A 17,382-nucleotide genomic window follows, 5' to 3' on the forward strand; every position below is an offset into this window, starting at 1 on the left:
ACAACCTTTGCATTGGCACCATATTCGATAAGTAAGGAAATAAACATTCATTACAAGTACATATTAATTGCTTGTTCACAATGGAAAAAAAAAAACTTGAGTAGCACAAACATAAACCTATCAACATAGAGTGGGTGATGTTCACGGAAAGCACTCATTAATTTTTTTCTTGGCCACAGTTAGTTGTCATATCCAGTATGTAATTTAATGGTGGTTTCCGAGAAACCTGTACAGGTCTCCTTCGTAGCTTCATGCTAAAGTAGGGTGGGTGAAAATTTTTCCTGTCATGAATTTTACTTGCCTTGCAGGCTTCCACAGAACTGATCTGCCATAATCAAATAGTGCTCTGTAAAGTAAAATAAGGAACACCTTTTCTTCATATACCTGTATTTCACTCATTGACCTCTACCAAGCTACTCATGTAAATATGTATTTACTGCTCGAAAATGGGCAATTCATGCTCCAGTGTGTCAAATTTGCAACCTCCCAGAGCTGCTCCAAAACTTCTTTGACTGCTTCCATCCCTGTATGAGTGGCCCATATAATGTTTAATGAAATTATCACTGGCATCCCAGAAACTTCAACATTTAACATCCGCCTGCCAAAGTGTCTACATCTCAACATTTTGGTTAGAACTGATCACTTTATTTGCTGCAGGACTGAAGCTGTCTTGATATCTACAATACATTGGACACTACATGCAGGATTATGAATGGATACCTGAACACTGCTTGAAGGAGCAAGCTCTACAGCATCACTTATGCTCCTTTCCATGGGTTGGCAAGAGGAACCGTGGCACGCAACTCTACAGGCACCTGTGCTCTTCACTACCTTCGGAGGAGAGATGCATTGGTATGCTGTACATATATTTGACTGTGGGTTCCAGCTGCATCTCTTGCATTGTCATTCGATGTGCAGGTAGAGGAGTTACCTATTGGGCGCACATGTTGGTTAACGATACAAAAAGGAAGGTGCTTCTTTGAACACCGATGACCCTGTCCTCCACTTATTTATTTTAATTTTCTTGTAACCTTATTTTTGCTGATTATATAAAGGTCGCAGGCAATTAAGCCAAGAAAAGCATTGGTGTAATTAGCTGTGGTTGAGATTGAAATGTAGAAAATATTGAAAGAAAGTCATGAAAGCAGACGAAAGGACCTTGTCTGTGGTGGTGACTGAACCCACAACCTTTGCAGTACACACGCGATGCACTACCAATTGTGCTAACTTGGGTATTTATGGTATTTATGCCCTGGGAGTGTTAGCCAGCGCCATTTAGAGCCATGGTGGGCAGATGTGGAACATCTTTTTTTGCACGATGGTGTCGCGTAACACCTGAACTGAAGAGAGCAGGCATGTGGCTAATAAACCCATGCATGCTACCTAAAGGCATCAAAGCTGTGAGGTTTCAAACCCTCGCATGAATGAATGAGAAGGAAAACGGGCTTCATTTTTTTAAAATCACGACCATATAAAGCCAGCAGGCAATGAAGCCAAGAAAAGCATAGGGGTAACTAGCTGTGGTTGAAACTGAAATGTTGAATTGGCTCTGCGGCCATCTATCAAATTTCACCGCAATGCATTATCGTAACTCAATGGGCAGCACGTTTAAAAATTATAATTCAGAAGACTGCCAGAATTTCAACAAATGAGCAGTTAGCAAGAATGATAGTGTATGCCCTTCTAATATTCTTCGTATTTATGGCACTTATTCGTAACTTTTCCGCTGTGTTATATCAGTGTTTTAATTCGGACCAAAACTGTGCTATAATGTAGCAATGAGGTTATGGTCTAGTGGCGTAAATGTGCATGTTAATAAGAGGGCAAATCGCCTTAACGTTAACTGAGAGTTGTTTAAACTTGGGCAGCCTTCCGAAATATACTTTTTTTGAAGTTGCTGTCCATTGAGTTACACTGGTGCACTGTGTCATGCGAGCTACCGCAACGAGATGGCGCTATGTACACGGGCATGTAAGATGCGGAACAACGCCTCTGGGAGAGCGGACCAGACCGTGTAAGCCGAGCCGGCATGTAGCCGTGCTTGTTTTGCATACACAACCTAGTAAACAGTTCCAGTTAACACTTACGTTTTGTCAATCACGTATGCTCGTCACCCGACCGTGACATGGAGGCAACGGTGGGATACTCGACAACGCTGTGAGAAATGCACCACGCAAGTAGAAGTCTACATCACAGCGCACTGCGGTGAATACGAAACTTTGCTACCCATGGCTTCACCTACAGTGTCCACAGCCCAGCACGCAGCTCCACTAAACTCGTTCGTCGTCAAACTGCCGGATAAACTTGATTTTCGGCAGCCCGAGGAGTAGAAACAGTGGCTCACGAGAAGGGAGGGCTATAGAGCTATCTCCAGACTAAAGACGACGACGAGACGCAGGTGAGCACACTCATTTATGCCATGGGTCGTGAAGCCAAAGACGCCCTAGCCTTGCTCAGGCTCTGTGATGCTGAGAAACTCGACTACAACACAGTAATGCAACTGTTCATAAAAAATTTCCTGACACGGATGAACATGATATACGAGTGTGCAAAGTTCAACAGCCAGAAGCAAGACGTGCATGAGACAGCCGATATGTTCATCACCGAACTCTTCAGGCTCGCTGAAGCCTCTGAGTACAGCGCCCTGAAAGAGGAACTGATCTGTGATAGACTCGTGGTCGGTGCCACAGTCACGTAGGTAAGTGAGAAGCTGCAACTTAATGCTGAGCTTACTCTGGAAGCCGCTGTCAACGCTGCTCGCAACATGGCGGCAACAATCAAACAGCAGCAAAAGGACCTACGGCCACAGCTACAATCACTTGAAGCTGTAGACACCATGCACAGCTTCTCGAAGAGCAAAGGAAAGTCAAATAATTCTCGTAAAAACCAGCGTGACCAAACTGCGCTGACATGCAAGTGGTATGGCTCAACAAGACACCTATGGTTCACCATCACACACTATGTGCACGGCGAATGGCAAAACATGCAGTGCCTGCAGTAAAAAGGAACACAGCTGCCATATGCTTTTCCGCTTCCAAAAAGCAGAACAAAATGCACATACCAAGCTGTTTTGAAAGAGGTTTACTTGGACAATTAATTGACCAACAGGATCCTGGGCCATGAAAAATCAATGTGATGGTCAATGGCTTCAAGGTAGACACTGGTGCAGATGTGACTGCCATGCCAACAAGCCTCTATGACGAACAAGTCACGGGAAACCTGAAGCAAGCAAAAGAACAGCTGCTCGGACCCGGCAGGACCAAAAAAAGCAACGGTTAGACTGCTACCGTGTGCTGAAATGGCTGGTTGTGTCAAGAACAAATTTATGTAATAGACAAGCTGCATGACGCACTTTTTGACGTCCCCCCGCAATCAAATCCTTCAATGTCCAACCAAGTCTCCTAGAAGTAGCGGAGTCAAAAGGCAAGGTCAGCGACCCAGCCAACATTTTATGCCGCTACCTCTACCTGGCTACAGACCTGGGCCTACCTTCTCAGGACCGATTACAATATATCGCTACTCCCTGATTGATGCCAAGCGGTGTGCTATTATGTACTCGGGGCGAGTACCTCTGCCCATGTTGCCGAGTGTCCAAATGTGAGTTGGAGAGAACGGAGAGCCTGGGTGTCATCATAAAGGTCGAAGAAACCACAGAGTGGCATGCACCTATGGTAGTGGCTAAAAATAAAGGAGGCGAGCTTCAAATCTGCAGTGACTTTGGAGGGTTAAAATAGAACATTCTGTGAGAATGAGTCTTAGTGCCCACCATCAATGATTGCCTGGCCAAACTCACCGGAGCTGCCTGGTTTAGCAAACTTGATGCTATAGCCGGATATTGGTTACTGGTTACCCGAGTCCCAGAGGTACAACACTTTCCTGACGCCACTTGGCCATTTTAAGTTCCTCTGATTGTCCTTCAGAATTTCCACAGCAACTGAATTTTTCCACTGGGAAATGCTAAGACTGCTAGAAGGCCTGGACGGCCAAGCATGTCTGCAAGACGACATAATAGTGTTTGGCCGCACGAAGACAGAACATGATGCACGACTGCACAAAGTACTTCAGCACCTGCAAGAAGCTGGCATCACCCTAAACGCAGGAAAGTGTGTACTGCACCAGCAGTAAAAAATCGGGCCCCTTGGTTAACCCCCTTCTCGTTCATTACATAACGAGGGTCTCGAATCTGGCAACATTGGTGCCTTCAGGTACTACGTGTGGGTTTATTGACCAGTTGCCTTCACCCAAAAAGATCACATACTCGTGATGCCTGCGACAGAAAGGATGCTCTACATATCGCCAAGGTTTGTGAGTGGTGGCACTGGCTAACAATCCCAGGGTTAGTTCTAGTAGTAACATAAATACCCCAGAAAATAGATGGGAAGACGGTGCTGTGTTAGCTCGATCGGTAGAGCATCACACACGTAATGCGTAGATGTGGAATCGTTCCCCACCTGCGGGAAGTTGTTTCTTCATCCACTTTCAGTTCCGTTAATTTTCCCTGTGTTGTCCTTGGTGCCTTTGTTTGTTGGCGTCTTATGATTAATAAAAATCGGGCCCCTCGGTTAACCTGCTTTCTTCTTGTTCATTACATAACAAGGGTCTCGATTCCGGCAACATTGATGCCTTCAGTTGGCATGTGGGGCTTTATTGACCAGTTGCCTTCACCCAAAAAGATCACGTACTTGTGATGCCTGCAGCAGAAAGGATGTTCCACATCCACCGCGTGTGTGCCATGTTTTTTAAGAAAGCAGGAACTATTCATATAATCTCTCTGGAAGTTCATAAAAGAGGGGGAGGGAGGAAAGATTGCAAAGAAGGGAACAGGGTCAAACAAATCGAGGTGTAGCAACCTGTGTAAACCGAAAGCAAAAAACATTCATACACATACTTGTGAGAAATAGAAAAAAAAAAGAATAATTACACAGTCATTCTTTGATATTAAAAGAGCTTCTGATATCAGTTGTGAATTCATGTTTCTACTTCTGCCAAGAATATATTTCAAGTTGTGGATGACAAGTGCATGTGTTACAATGCTCACCTACATTGGTCTTACTTTGTTTTTATATTCTGCAAATGTTCTCTTGCCCTTTCATCAGTGCAGCGTCCAATTTGGCTTGTGTAGAGCTTACCAGAAGTAAGAGGTTATTTGGTAAACCATTCCAATGGCACAATTCATGAACGGTGTTGCATGCCTTTTGTTAAAAGCAGCTGTATTTTTACACTCAAGCGTGGGAAAAAAGCTTAGATGGCTTCTTCGGAACCAGCAGCACGAATGGGGCCCCATATTTGTCATTAACCTTCTTCAGTGAGTGCAACTGCTGTGCTCATGAGGCAGTGCCTCTGGCTGCTTCAAACTGCGCACTGTTACCTTTGCTGCTTTCCACTCCTGAAGTTTTCGCAGTAGGGATTCTGAGATTCCGATGATGAGAGTGAGGGAGGCCAGCTGTTATGAACATGCCAACGTGAGCACAAAATCTATTGCGCCTTGTGTTAATACACATTTTTAGAGCCTACTCAAGGCACATTGGGCAATTGTGGGCTTAACATGGATTTAGGCTGGTTCATACAGTAGCTAACCTTTCTTTGCTCTTAGTTGGTAACTTCAGGAAACATGCGTTAGGGTGAGCATCAAATGTTTACCTAAGATATGCAGCATATTGTCAATGGGTTAATGAAGTTGAGTCTGACGAAGTCTTGTCCGGTTAGGAAGAGTCAAGGGAAAAAACAGAACTGACACCGACCAAAGTGAAAAATTATTTAAAGACACGTGGGAGCCTTGCTTACAATGCTTTCACCATGCGTGTCTCATGTGTAAAGGTTAGTCCTTTTCCGTGCCCATTAAAGACATTTCAAATGTTATCTACCGTATTCTCATGCGTCATATTAGAGTTAGGTTGTAAAACAATCAAGATATCGATGTGTGTAAAAACACTTAGAACCACGGCGTTGTCAAATATCTAGTGATGTAATGTCACAAAGCACAGGAGCATTGCGATTATCACATCTCAAAACCCCTACTGCAAAAGCTTAAATTCCAAATGCAATGAAATTTCACTTTGGCTATATTGGTAATAAATTAGTAGTAAATACTACTAGTCATCTTGGCAAAGCTGCGGGGCTGGTATCTAATTTTCTTTTTGATATTCTTTTAATACTGTATTAGCAGACGACACATGAACCTGGTGGTTAGTGGCTATGACGAGAGTCCACATCGCCTTCAGGTTTTTATCACTGCAGGCAGCTGCAGGTGGTCCCTTATCTCGTAGGCCACACTAAGGTGCCCTGCAATCTGAGTCATGCCTCACTGCCAGTTACTGGTAATTGTGGCATTCATTTCAGTCTCGGTATCAAGATTGCTAGAATGCTGTTTTGTATTTACACTGTCTGAATCATTTTTTTATGCAGCCCTAACTTTTGTTGTAGTTGGGCTTTAAGGGCTGTAAAACAGCAAAAGCCAGCAGTGCGCACACTTTAAGGCAGCTGAAGCAGCTCGAAGTACTGCCTCATGAGCACTAAGTGATGCACTCACTGCAGAAGGTTGCTGACAAGCATGGGCTCTGAGTTGGGCTGTTTGGTGTTGCGCTGCCAAGCCTGATGGTGGATAATCAAATTGTAGCTGTGGCAGCTGCATTTTGATAGATGTGAAATGCAAAAATGCATGTGTGTTTTGCACTGTATGCACAGTAGAGTAACCAAGGGGGTCAAAATTATTCCAGAATCCCTCGTACTTCATGCCTCATAATCATATTGTGGTTTTGGCAAATAAAACTACAGAATTTATTCAATATATTAGTTGGTGCCCTTTGATGTTCCAGTTCTCTAATTTTCTTGCTTATAAAAGCTCTGTTCTTGGTATAAATGATGAATTTGTTATTACAAAAGGCTAACCTTTAATCTAACTTAACTCATTAATTTCCTTTAGTGTCCCTTTTCCATGCATTAAAAGTATGGAACACTAATACATTTGCATTAATTTTTATTTGACTCGTGCTCAACAGCTAGATGCCATAGAAGAGAACTACTAACGTGGGCTTCAAGTTGATAGGTTGCCGTATAAAAGCTTGTCTTTTCTTTTAGAGATAAAAACACCTGAGCCTAGTTTTCTGTCTATATAGACTATTGAGATAGGCAAACACCACTTGCATGATAGATCAGTGATTAGTTATGTGTTCAGTTTTTGCCCCCACCCCAAAAAAAGAAAGTGAACTTGTGGGATCGTTCTCCACCTGTGGCAAGTTGTTTTTTCATCCACTTTCATTTCGATTAATTTATCATTTCATTATTTCATTTATTAAGCTCAAGTAATTTCCCCTATGTTGTCCTTGGTGTTTGTTGGCTTCTTATGATATTACTAGTAAAAATTGGGCCCTCGGTTAACCCTCTTTCTTCTCATTTATTACATAACAAGTGTCTCGAATCAGGCAACATTGATGCCTTCAGGTAGCATGTGTGGGTTTATTGACCGGTTGCCTTCACTAAAAAAGATCACGTTCTCGTGACGCCTGCGGCAGAAAGGATGTTCCATGTCCGCCGCCAAGGTCTGTGAGTGGTAACGCTGGCTAACACTCCCAGGGTTCTACAAGGAAACATAAATACCCAAGAAAGTGGATCGGTAAACGGCGCCGCGGTGCTCAATTGGTAGAGCATCGCATGCGAAATGCGAAGGTTGTGGGATCGTTCCCCACCTGTGGCAGGTTGTTTTTTCATCCACTTTCATTTCCATTAATTTATCGTTTCATTATTTCATTTATTAAGCTCAAGTAATTTCCCCTATGTTGTCCTTGGTGTCAGTGTTTGTTGGCTTCTTATGATATGAATAATAAAAATAGGGGCCCTCGGTTAACCACCTTTCTTTCTGCAATAACATTTTTCATGGAGGATAACAAAAGCACGCTTGACTTTCTTTAAAAAAATATGCTTCATGTAGACAGTTTCTGCGTCCTTGTCTGTTTGCAACCTAAAAACATGGAAAACAGCTAGTAAAAGGCAGCAGAAAATTTTAAACGAACTGCTGATATTGCAGTAATAAAAACTCTTCACAAAGAATAGCTAATAAAAATATTTTAGAAATTTCAGTGGTTTTCTGAAAATAAAATTGGCATGGAAAAGGTTAATCTTGTATGGGGCACTAAGAACAGTAGTCAAACAACTTAGTCACCTAACGCAATCTGTGTAATGAATTGAGGATAAATGCTCTATAAACAATTACATGTTTTCGATGAGAGATGGTGATTATTTTCCGACACATGTCGATCTTTATTTGCTAATGTGGAAAACCACAATCGCTTCCCTCTCAGCTCTCTCGGGGCTCTGCAACTAACCTCATGTGCTGGAAGATAGGGAAACACCCACGGCTCATATGTTCAGCCATGTGGCTACTGTAGTTATTTGTGCAAGTTCTGGGTTCACCCACTCCCTCATTGAAACATTGATAATGATTACGATTACTAATACTCGTTTCCATCCAGGAGCCAAATCAGCTTGTAGTTGATGCTAGTCCTGTTGACAGGTCTTTATCCTTGTTTCTTCCTGCTATCATACTCCTAAGAATAAATAATCTTGCATACTATTGCTGAAAGCTGGGAGAGTTGGTTACTGGCATTAGGAAACATAGTTACTACACTATAAGATGAAACACATGAAATGCACAGGATGAGCACTACACATGAACTTGTTTTAGTACATGAGTGCGATTATATGCATGCATGAAATGCTCAAATTTGCAGCAAAATTTGACTATACGTGACATATAACATACATCACTCATTCTATTTTGCATGTACCGTACATCTTTTTCAAGTAATCAATTTTTATATTCGAGATTTCAATAGAAGGTGTGCTATTGCATTTATCGGTTTGTCTGGGAAGGCCCTTATATATCAGTGTGGAAATTTAGCCTTACATTTTCTGAGTATGTTGTGCTGTTGTATTTTGCCATGTATTGACATCTTTTACAATGTCCTGCAAGTGTTTCAGGCCTTGCTGACACGCTAACCTGCGCAGAATGCTCAGCCTGTCTTTGAGGCACCTTTGAGTGCCTTTAATGCCTTCAGCAGCAAGTGTTACACCCGTCACACGAGCATGCCAAAGGTCCTTTGAAGTTAAGGAGCATTGAGCTTTCAAAGACATTAGTTCAACGGATATATGTCGGTGCTACATGGTCTCCAGGTAGTCTCCGTTGAAGCTTTTAACAGAGACCGCAATGTATCCTTAGCGCTACCATCACCTTGAAAGTAATAAAAAAAATATAGCCCAATGCGTCTTATAATAAATTTGTCACATTTTTTTCAGCAACATTTATTTTTCCTAATACATAGAAACATCAAAACAAAATGCACACGTAAAGGCATTACTTTATCACAAACAGGTGTATTTATTGTAATGATGGCCACCATGAGTACCGCTTCGTACTCCGCACATTGGCGTCGATTATTCATTGTTGCCTTTGCTTCAGCTGCTTTGTTTCGTTCGTTGTGGCTAGGTAGCGGTAGGTACACGTAAACGCTGTAAAAACTAAAAAACAAAAGTGACAAGGAAAGATGTGCAGAAAAAAGCCAAGGAGACTGGGATGCCTAGCAGCCACTAACCAAAGAACCAAATCGCACATGGCAACCGTGTTGTGTCGAGGTTGCTGCTGACGACAGGCCGTGCCGGTGTTGCTGTACCTGCGCTTTCATGATGGAGATTGCGGGTGTCCCGAAAGTGTTTAGTACTTTAGTAACAGTATTCAGTACTTATAAGCTTGTTCTGAAGAGGTAAAAATTGAACTTCCATATCCTTAGATTATTTTTTCTACTGTCAGACGCCCTCTAGGCTTGTGAGTATTCCCTTGAGGTTTCAAAGGACGAACGCGCACTCCTTTGACTCAAAGCCACCTTCCAGTAGGGCTCCTTTGCTGTGCCTGTGTGACAGTGCACATTCTCCCTTGAAGTAAAGACTCTTTGGTTCAAAGGACTTTGAAAGTGCCCGTGTGACTGGGGTATTATGTAGGATAGACCAGGATTTGTGGTAATAGCAGGCTGCAGGAGCATTGTGCACAGATGTAGGTGGTAACAGCATCTGGATATCTCACAAAACATTGCAAAACATGCCAAACTGTGACTGTACACATGCAGTTTGCAAATATAAGGCAGGGAAGTGCAGATTTGTATACTAGGTCTTTTCCATCCAAGAAACCAATAACTGCATTAACAAACCTTCTACAGGGGTCTTGAATAAAGAAGTTGGTTACTTGAACAATATGATGTATGACATGGGTGCATCATGAATCACATAGTTTATATGTCGTGTATTGTGAAATTTCCTGCGAATGTGTCGTTTTTATGTATGTAATCATTGTTTAGTGAGGTTGCTTGATGTCCAGCACCCATTCTCTGCATATCATGTTGGTATTTTGTTTTGTCTTAGAACTGTAATTATGTTTCATAAAACCTTACATTGCTAAAATTAGACTTTGGGGCAGTTTGGTCTTTTCATCCACATTCTTGTTTTTGTCATTTCCCTTACCATGCAAGCATTTTTCTGGAGCACTTGCAGTATTTCGTCATGCTCTTGCGTTTACAAGCCAGATGTCTGTCTGTGAACAGCTCAAACCACTTGTAGCATGCAAATCTGATGCATCCTCAATAGAACTCCATAGTGAATGTATTGCTAAAAATATTTTTCAGGGGATGAAGCACTTCTATAACTACAGAGTTTTGCAGCAATAAAGAAGCAGAATGCTTGCATCTGTGTAATCTATATATAATATTTTCTTTGTATCATCTTTTATCTGACTGTCTGTCAGCATGGTAACATTGCATAGTATCTTCTTAACACTCATGAGTTCCAAATAGCTACTATAATCTTTTTGTCCTCACATTTTCTGCAATATCCTTCACCGGAAGGACAACTAGCAGTTCACTTGATTTACCACTTACAGGCAACAAATTAATCATAATAGTAGTGTCATGCCTATTGCTTAAAAGCTCCTAAACGATTTTGCACATCTGAAAGTTCCTTGAATTCATGCAAGCAGGTGCTGCTTATATGATGGCTGAATGCTCATGTGATTGGTCTTTAGGCCAATGTGAAAGAAAAATGCCAGTACCTATGTGTTGCTTTATGATGTTGACCTGTATTTATTATTACGTTGGTGAACTGTGTGTGCACTCTGAAGATATGCACATTACTGCTGGTGTTTTGTATAATCTGTGTATAATACAACAACATATATTATCAACAACACATTCATTTTATTAGTTTTTGTAATATGTTGTCATGATTTCCTTTCATTGTCAGTGCTGCAAGGCGTCCTAATACCTAATTAAAGAGCTTCTGCAGACATAAAGAGTTGATTCAAAATTTCAGAAGCTTTTAATCACTGCAGCTATAGGTTTTTTTAATATAAGCTTTCTTCACTACAAAATGGGGGTTCCTAAATTGGTTATTTGCGCCTATAAACCACCCGAGCTGGGTGAAAATACTTTTCAGAAATTGCTCGAAGGTCTATTATACTTAAGTCAGAATAAGAAGATACTCTTTGCAGATAAACATTAATGGTCTATCTCACATAATGAAACATTCTGGAAGGCCTTGTGGTCATTCGTAGAAACACTTGTTTGTCGCTTTGTCAGTGCCGTGATGTTTCAATCTTAGCTTACAAGATAACGATACTCACATCATGTGAAATTTTCGCAAGGTAGTCTGTTTGTGCATTCTGCGACTTAAAAGGAAGAGGTCTGGACACTGACCAAAATGGTTTAAAGTACTTATTTGAATTTTTGAAGTTATTTGAATTTATTTGAATTTGAAAATGTAAAAAACTATTTTAAACATTTTGGTCGGTGTCTGGACCTCTTCCTTTTAGTATGCATCATCCCGACCAGACGGGCTTTCGTCATACTCTCCACTTCATCCAGTCTGCAACTGTACAATGGGCTGTAATTTTTCCTAAAATCTGAGGTGGCCAAGATGCACTTGGAGTGGTAGCATTGAATGGCCCAGCACTGTTGAATAATTGGTGATGCTATGTTTAAATATTCATGCGGTGTCTGTTTGCAATACAATAGTACATAATCTATTTTGTTTGGTTTTCCAGAATGCTCCCTATCATGCACTGCCATCTCAACAGTACCATGGCTTTTTGTGTGGATTCCTTCCCTTTTGAAGGCCACCACTGTTTGCACAGCATCACAGCCTGCCTGCCTTGATCTTGCGGAAGAAGAAAATACAAAATGCCTATTTTTTGAAATGCATGCATGGCTTCATGCAACACCACCTGTCGTCGGGGTGTTAAGGCTTTTTGCAGAGAAAATGTAATGACGCCTTATGTGTGCCCTGGTGGCAAAGTGTTTGCCTCTTTGCCTGTGTAAAAATTTCACACTTATGGATACTGTTAAAGGTTCCGGTATCATATTTTCTTTCACATCCTAAGAAATTTTTGTTTCATTATAAAACTAAAAATTATAGTTGAATTGCTGCTTTGTGTGATATGCAATATTCAGCTGAAGGTGATCAGCAGAGGTCGAACAAGTGTTATGTCAGGTGGAGAAATTTTTTGAGAAGTGGACTTCTTCGTTAGGGTAACAACCGTTTTCCTTGGCAGTATTTATATAGTTCACTTTTCTCCACTCCATGGATATCCAGCAAAATGAGTGAGTGCATAGAGAAGGTGAGGTAAGTTTAAATGCTCACCATGGGGGTTTAGTTGGGGTAGCAAGGTGTGTAGAAGTATGGGAGTTTGGCAGGTTGCTGGCACCAATTTCTATGAGTGATCTTGTTGTTTGTGTCTATGTCAGTTATATAATGCGAGGCGTCTTCTGACGCCAGAAATTTTGAAAAAAAAACTCCTTATATTTGTGGAAATTCAGTATGTGCCCCTGGGGCTACTACGAGCACTTGGGGCCACTGGGTAGATGCAGCTCTCCAATGAACTTTTTTGACACAAACTTGTGTATGTACGCTGGGTGTGTGCCACTGCATATGTGCCACTCTTTAATGAACCTCTTTGATGCTGACTTAGGTCATAGGGCATCACAACACAAACCTATGTAGCGACATCTGTGTATGCAAGTAAGTGTGAGCTGGAATTGTCTGCTTGGATTTTCTTTCCCTGATGATGACTAGTCCCCTTGTTGAATTAACTTCAGCCTGAGATATCACCTGTTTGTCTACTGTTATCACATTATGCCCATTTTGCTGTGAACTTGTCATGTTCTCTAGCTGGCAAGCTTGAATTTCAGGTGCTGCACGCTAAGGAAATTGATTCAGAGTGGGTGGTACCACTTCTGCTTTTTCTTTGCAGCTGTGTGTTACATGAGAGAATAAGTTGTACGTAGATATCTATTAGAAATAGCATAGGTATTCAAAGGTACTTTCATTATGTTCTAGGTCATTGGTGCTGTCTGGCCTCCTTTGCATCATTTTTTGTAGCATGCTTTTTACATGCAAAAACAAATGTGGCCTGTTCTAATGCATGCAAGGACTGCCCAATAGCTCATGATGTTTTGAACCGCTGAATTTCAGTCTTGGCTGCACTTGTGGATTTTCAACTGTACTGAAGCTTGCAATATGCTTGAATTTCCTGTCAAACTGGTTTGCTTGTTTGTATCCATTTTATTGAATTATTTCACTTTCATTATGCTAATAGTCATTGATTGTACTATCATGCTGGCACATTTGATTCTCGAACTGCAATAAATTTCCAGACATTTTATTGCTTTGTCATGGTTTTTGCACTCGTCAGACACAATCTACTAAACACACACACAAAAAGAACTCCCTTCAACCTCGTAAAATTCCCAAAAAGTGCATAATAAACTCCCAGACCTACCTGTAAAAGCCCTAATAAGGAGCTAAAATGCACTCCCAAAACATCTGTTTAAAACTCCCTTAGTAAAACAGCTCCCTAAAGCTGTAAAAATTCACTCCCAAGCATTCTCGTATATGTTCCCATAAAAAGCAAAAATCGAACTCTCAAAACTCTCCATAAGTGCTCCCTTAAGCAGAGCTCCCAAAATATGGGAACGGTTGCTCCCAGGTTTACACCTAAGCACTCCTACAAGGAGGTAAAATAATTTCCCAAAGGTATCCTTCAAAACGCCCTTAAGAAGCCAAACGTTTCCGAAAATATGTACGTAAGAACTCCCATCGCTTCTCCTATAAATTCCCATAAGAAGCAAAATAAAATACCCATGTCAACTTGTAAAAGCTCCCAAAGCTCCTCATAAGAACTTCCATAGTTCTGGTGTTCAAAAGAGGAATGAAAAACTCCCAACGTTCCCCATATAGACTCCTGCAACTACTCGGGGGTTGGTGTTCAAAGGAGAATTAAAAACCTCCCATAATTCTCCATATAGACTCCTGCAACCACTCAGGGGTTGGTGTTCAAAGGAGAATTAAAAAACTCCCATAATTCCCCTTAACACCACCAAACACAAGGGTGTGAAAAAAAACTCCGTTCGAATGGAGGATATTGTCCTCCCTTAAGGGCTGAAGTTATGCAACGAGGCCAAAACTCCCTAAAAGGGTCAAACCTGTTTACAGTGTACCTGGCCTCGCGGGCTATTCACCACTCCAACTGCAGAGTTGTGTTTTTTATCGTGCATGGGCAACTTGTACTAGTAGCCGTACATGGCATATAACTTGCAGTTATTTGTAAGAAACGGCAATATGCGGCGGGTACAGGTGCTTCGGGATTACTTACCGTTTCAATCGTAAATGCTGGAAATAAGGACCCATGAGAACGACAAAGAAACGGTTTGTCAGCGCACGTGAAGGGCTGGTTGCGTATATAAAGCAGCGGTGCAGTCGTGAAGGCACTATCACGAAGAGATTAGCATGTAATGTTTTATTGAAACCGTCCGGTTATGGTATTGTGTGAAAAGAGAGGCAGATCTTTCTGCCTATCGCTGTATGTGATAAGTGCCACTGCGCCACACACCCTTATGGGTTCCCCCCAGTTCTCTCTCACTGCCTATACCTCTCATACAGTCTGCCGAGCGTGCTTATTGCATGCTGGAATCTTTTGTCCTAGAAAGTCTGTTTTTTGCATGAGTGATTGAATGAGCGAAAACTTTATTGAGCTGTAGCAATCGTGTTCTTCTGCGGCTAGGGCGGATTCTTCAGGGGAGTCTTCCTTGTTGTGTCTTCCCCGAAGGTCTTCACCCGCTGCTTCCTCCGTCCTCTATTGCAATGGTCGGCTGCCCTCAGTCCAGCACTCCGCTGGCTTCTGCTGTCCTTCGTGCACGCCGCACTAGACCTAGCTGGTCTTCGCAGCGGTAGCTGGACAGCAGTTCCTCCCATTGCTCCGCACTTGGGTGGGATATGATTGGGACTACATCAGTTTGTTGACATGCCCATGTTATGCGGTATAATGTGGGCTTCTCATAGCACCATGGACATTTGTCCTTGTGTAGTGTGGGGTGCATTTTACTTAGCACGTTAAGATCAGCGTGCGACCCTGTTTCTATAGTTGTCTCCACGCGACAGCTTCTTCCCTGCTAAGGGACTTGTGCGGCGGAGGGTACCGCTTCCTGCTGCCCTTGTAACTCTCTAAAATGGCCGAGTACTCCCGGGGTACAGGCGTGGGTTCCTCGAGACTGTCGACGTTGGACTCTCGGTAATTAGTGTACTCTCGAGCTATCCTGTCCGCCTCTTGGTTCCCTGCCACTGCCGTGTGTTCCGGTACCCATACCATCTTGTTCTGTGCCTGTTTGTTGTTGTGTTTCACAGTCTACTGAGCAGAGTGTACGCGGAGTGCACGTTGACTGATTCTTGCATGCTATATATATGCGCGACATAGAAACACAGGGAATAAAGAGACTGCGAGTTCGCGCTCCTGCACGATTTTTGCCCATTGACTCGCTCTATTACCCGCCCTTTACTGACAATGCAGTCCGGATGGCGAGTGCATATATGACAGCCTTGTTTAAGCATATACTTCTGTGTAGCGCCATCTGCAAGTTAACGCAGTTATATAGTCGCGCATAACGACACGTCTGGCGCTCGTCGTGCGGTATAAGAATGCAGCATGCATAGGCACCACCATATGTATACCACGCGTATTGCACCAGTTCACGCAGTAATTTTGCGCTGCTCTAATACCCGTGCCTGCAAGTACGCGCGCGTCGCGTCGGGAGGCTCGCGCGCGGCAAGAAATTGCCGGTTCCTGCTGTCCGGTCTACGTTTTCCCGCATCCTCAGTCGTTGCCCTCCCCAGCCATTTCGCAGTCCGCCTACATTTCAATCTTCTGCTTCTCGCGCAGGTGCCCGACCCCTTCCCGAGGTAAAATAAATAACAATAAGTTTGGGCGGTCGGGGGTGCCGCATTTCTGTCGACGCTTCCGTAATGCGCCGACGGCGCCGGCCGCGCCTCGCAGTGGCCGCGTTCCTCTATCGCGCAACGACGGATCACTGCTCCCGAGAATGTATCCAGGCAGCGCGAAACGGGTGATTTAGCGTCCGGCCTTAACTTAATTCACGGCCTCGCGTATACACGGCCCGCCTGTGCCGGCCATCGGCCGTGGGCGCTTGACCGCGCAGAACGCGTATACAGCGCGCGCAAAGCAGTCGAGCGCAGCGCGCGTTCGGGAGCAGCGCGCGCACCCCATGCGTGTCTCGGCCGAGACGGACGCCTGACAGCTGAAAAGGCGCGTATACGTACTCGCTGCATAGCAGCTATGCAGGAGAGAGGCGCGCTGGAATTCGTCCCTGGCGCCCAGCGGCAGCTGCGCGCCTTAAGTATATGGCGCCGCCGTCGGGGGCGCATGCCTAACGGGACCGATGTCTGTACTGCCTGTATATACGATACGCACGTCGAATTGGGCGCCTTTCGAGTGGTGCGCGCGCGGGTGCGATTCGAAGCAGCAGCACTTAAATTTCGTTGCGCGGGCCGCTTATTCTCGCCTCCTCGCGGTGCGTATCCATCTGTGAAGCGTGAAGTTCGCTCTTTGCATGTCTCCTTCGTTGCCGCCTCGACGACAGGTATATATATATACAGGCGCCGCGCAGCTGTCATTTCCCGACGATCTTACTCCTTTGCCGTCCATGCTATCACCAGGTCCCCTGTCTGGTACTGCGCACCCGTCAACGGCGCCTTCCAAGGGCCTGTCATTTTTTAGCCGGATGAGGCTCGGAAGCGGCTCGCGCCAAGTGGTGTTGACAGGTGCCCATCTTTTGCTCAAGACAGCGACACATGCCGCCAGCATTGTTTCTCCGTACAGTGCCGTTTTTGTTATATTTAAAGTACGCCTGGAGTTGGTTCCACCTTTTTATTTTAATTCTTTGGATGGTAAGGGGAGTGTGGTAAGGTGTGATCTCACTATGGTTCATTACTTTATGCGTATTAGTATAATGCATGTGCTTAGTGAAGTCTCTTGATTTTCTGCATAAAAAGCATTTG

The 17,382-nt window shown here is 43.4% G+C and overlaps 1 long non-coding RNA gene across 1 annotated transcript; it reads left to right on the top strand.

Moving 5' to 3' along the window:
* The first annotated feature begins 501 nt into the window (after positions 1-501).
* LOC129385120 (uncharacterized) lies at positions 502-13,696 on the top strand. Its single transcript, XR_008612697.2, has 2 exons — positions 502-852; positions 12,080-13,696. It is a non-coding gene; the product is annotated as an uncharacterized lncRNA (long non-coding RNA).
* Positions 13,697-17,382: the final 3,686 nt, after the last annotated feature.

Source organism: Dermacentor andersoni, chromosome 5 (genome assembly GCF_023375885.2).
Source record: "Dermacentor andersoni chromosome 5, qqDerAnde1_hic_scaffold, whole genome shotgun sequence".
Classification (NCBI taxonomy): domain Eukaryota; kingdom Metazoa; phylum Arthropoda; class Arachnida; order Ixodida; family Ixodidae; genus Dermacentor; species Dermacentor andersoni.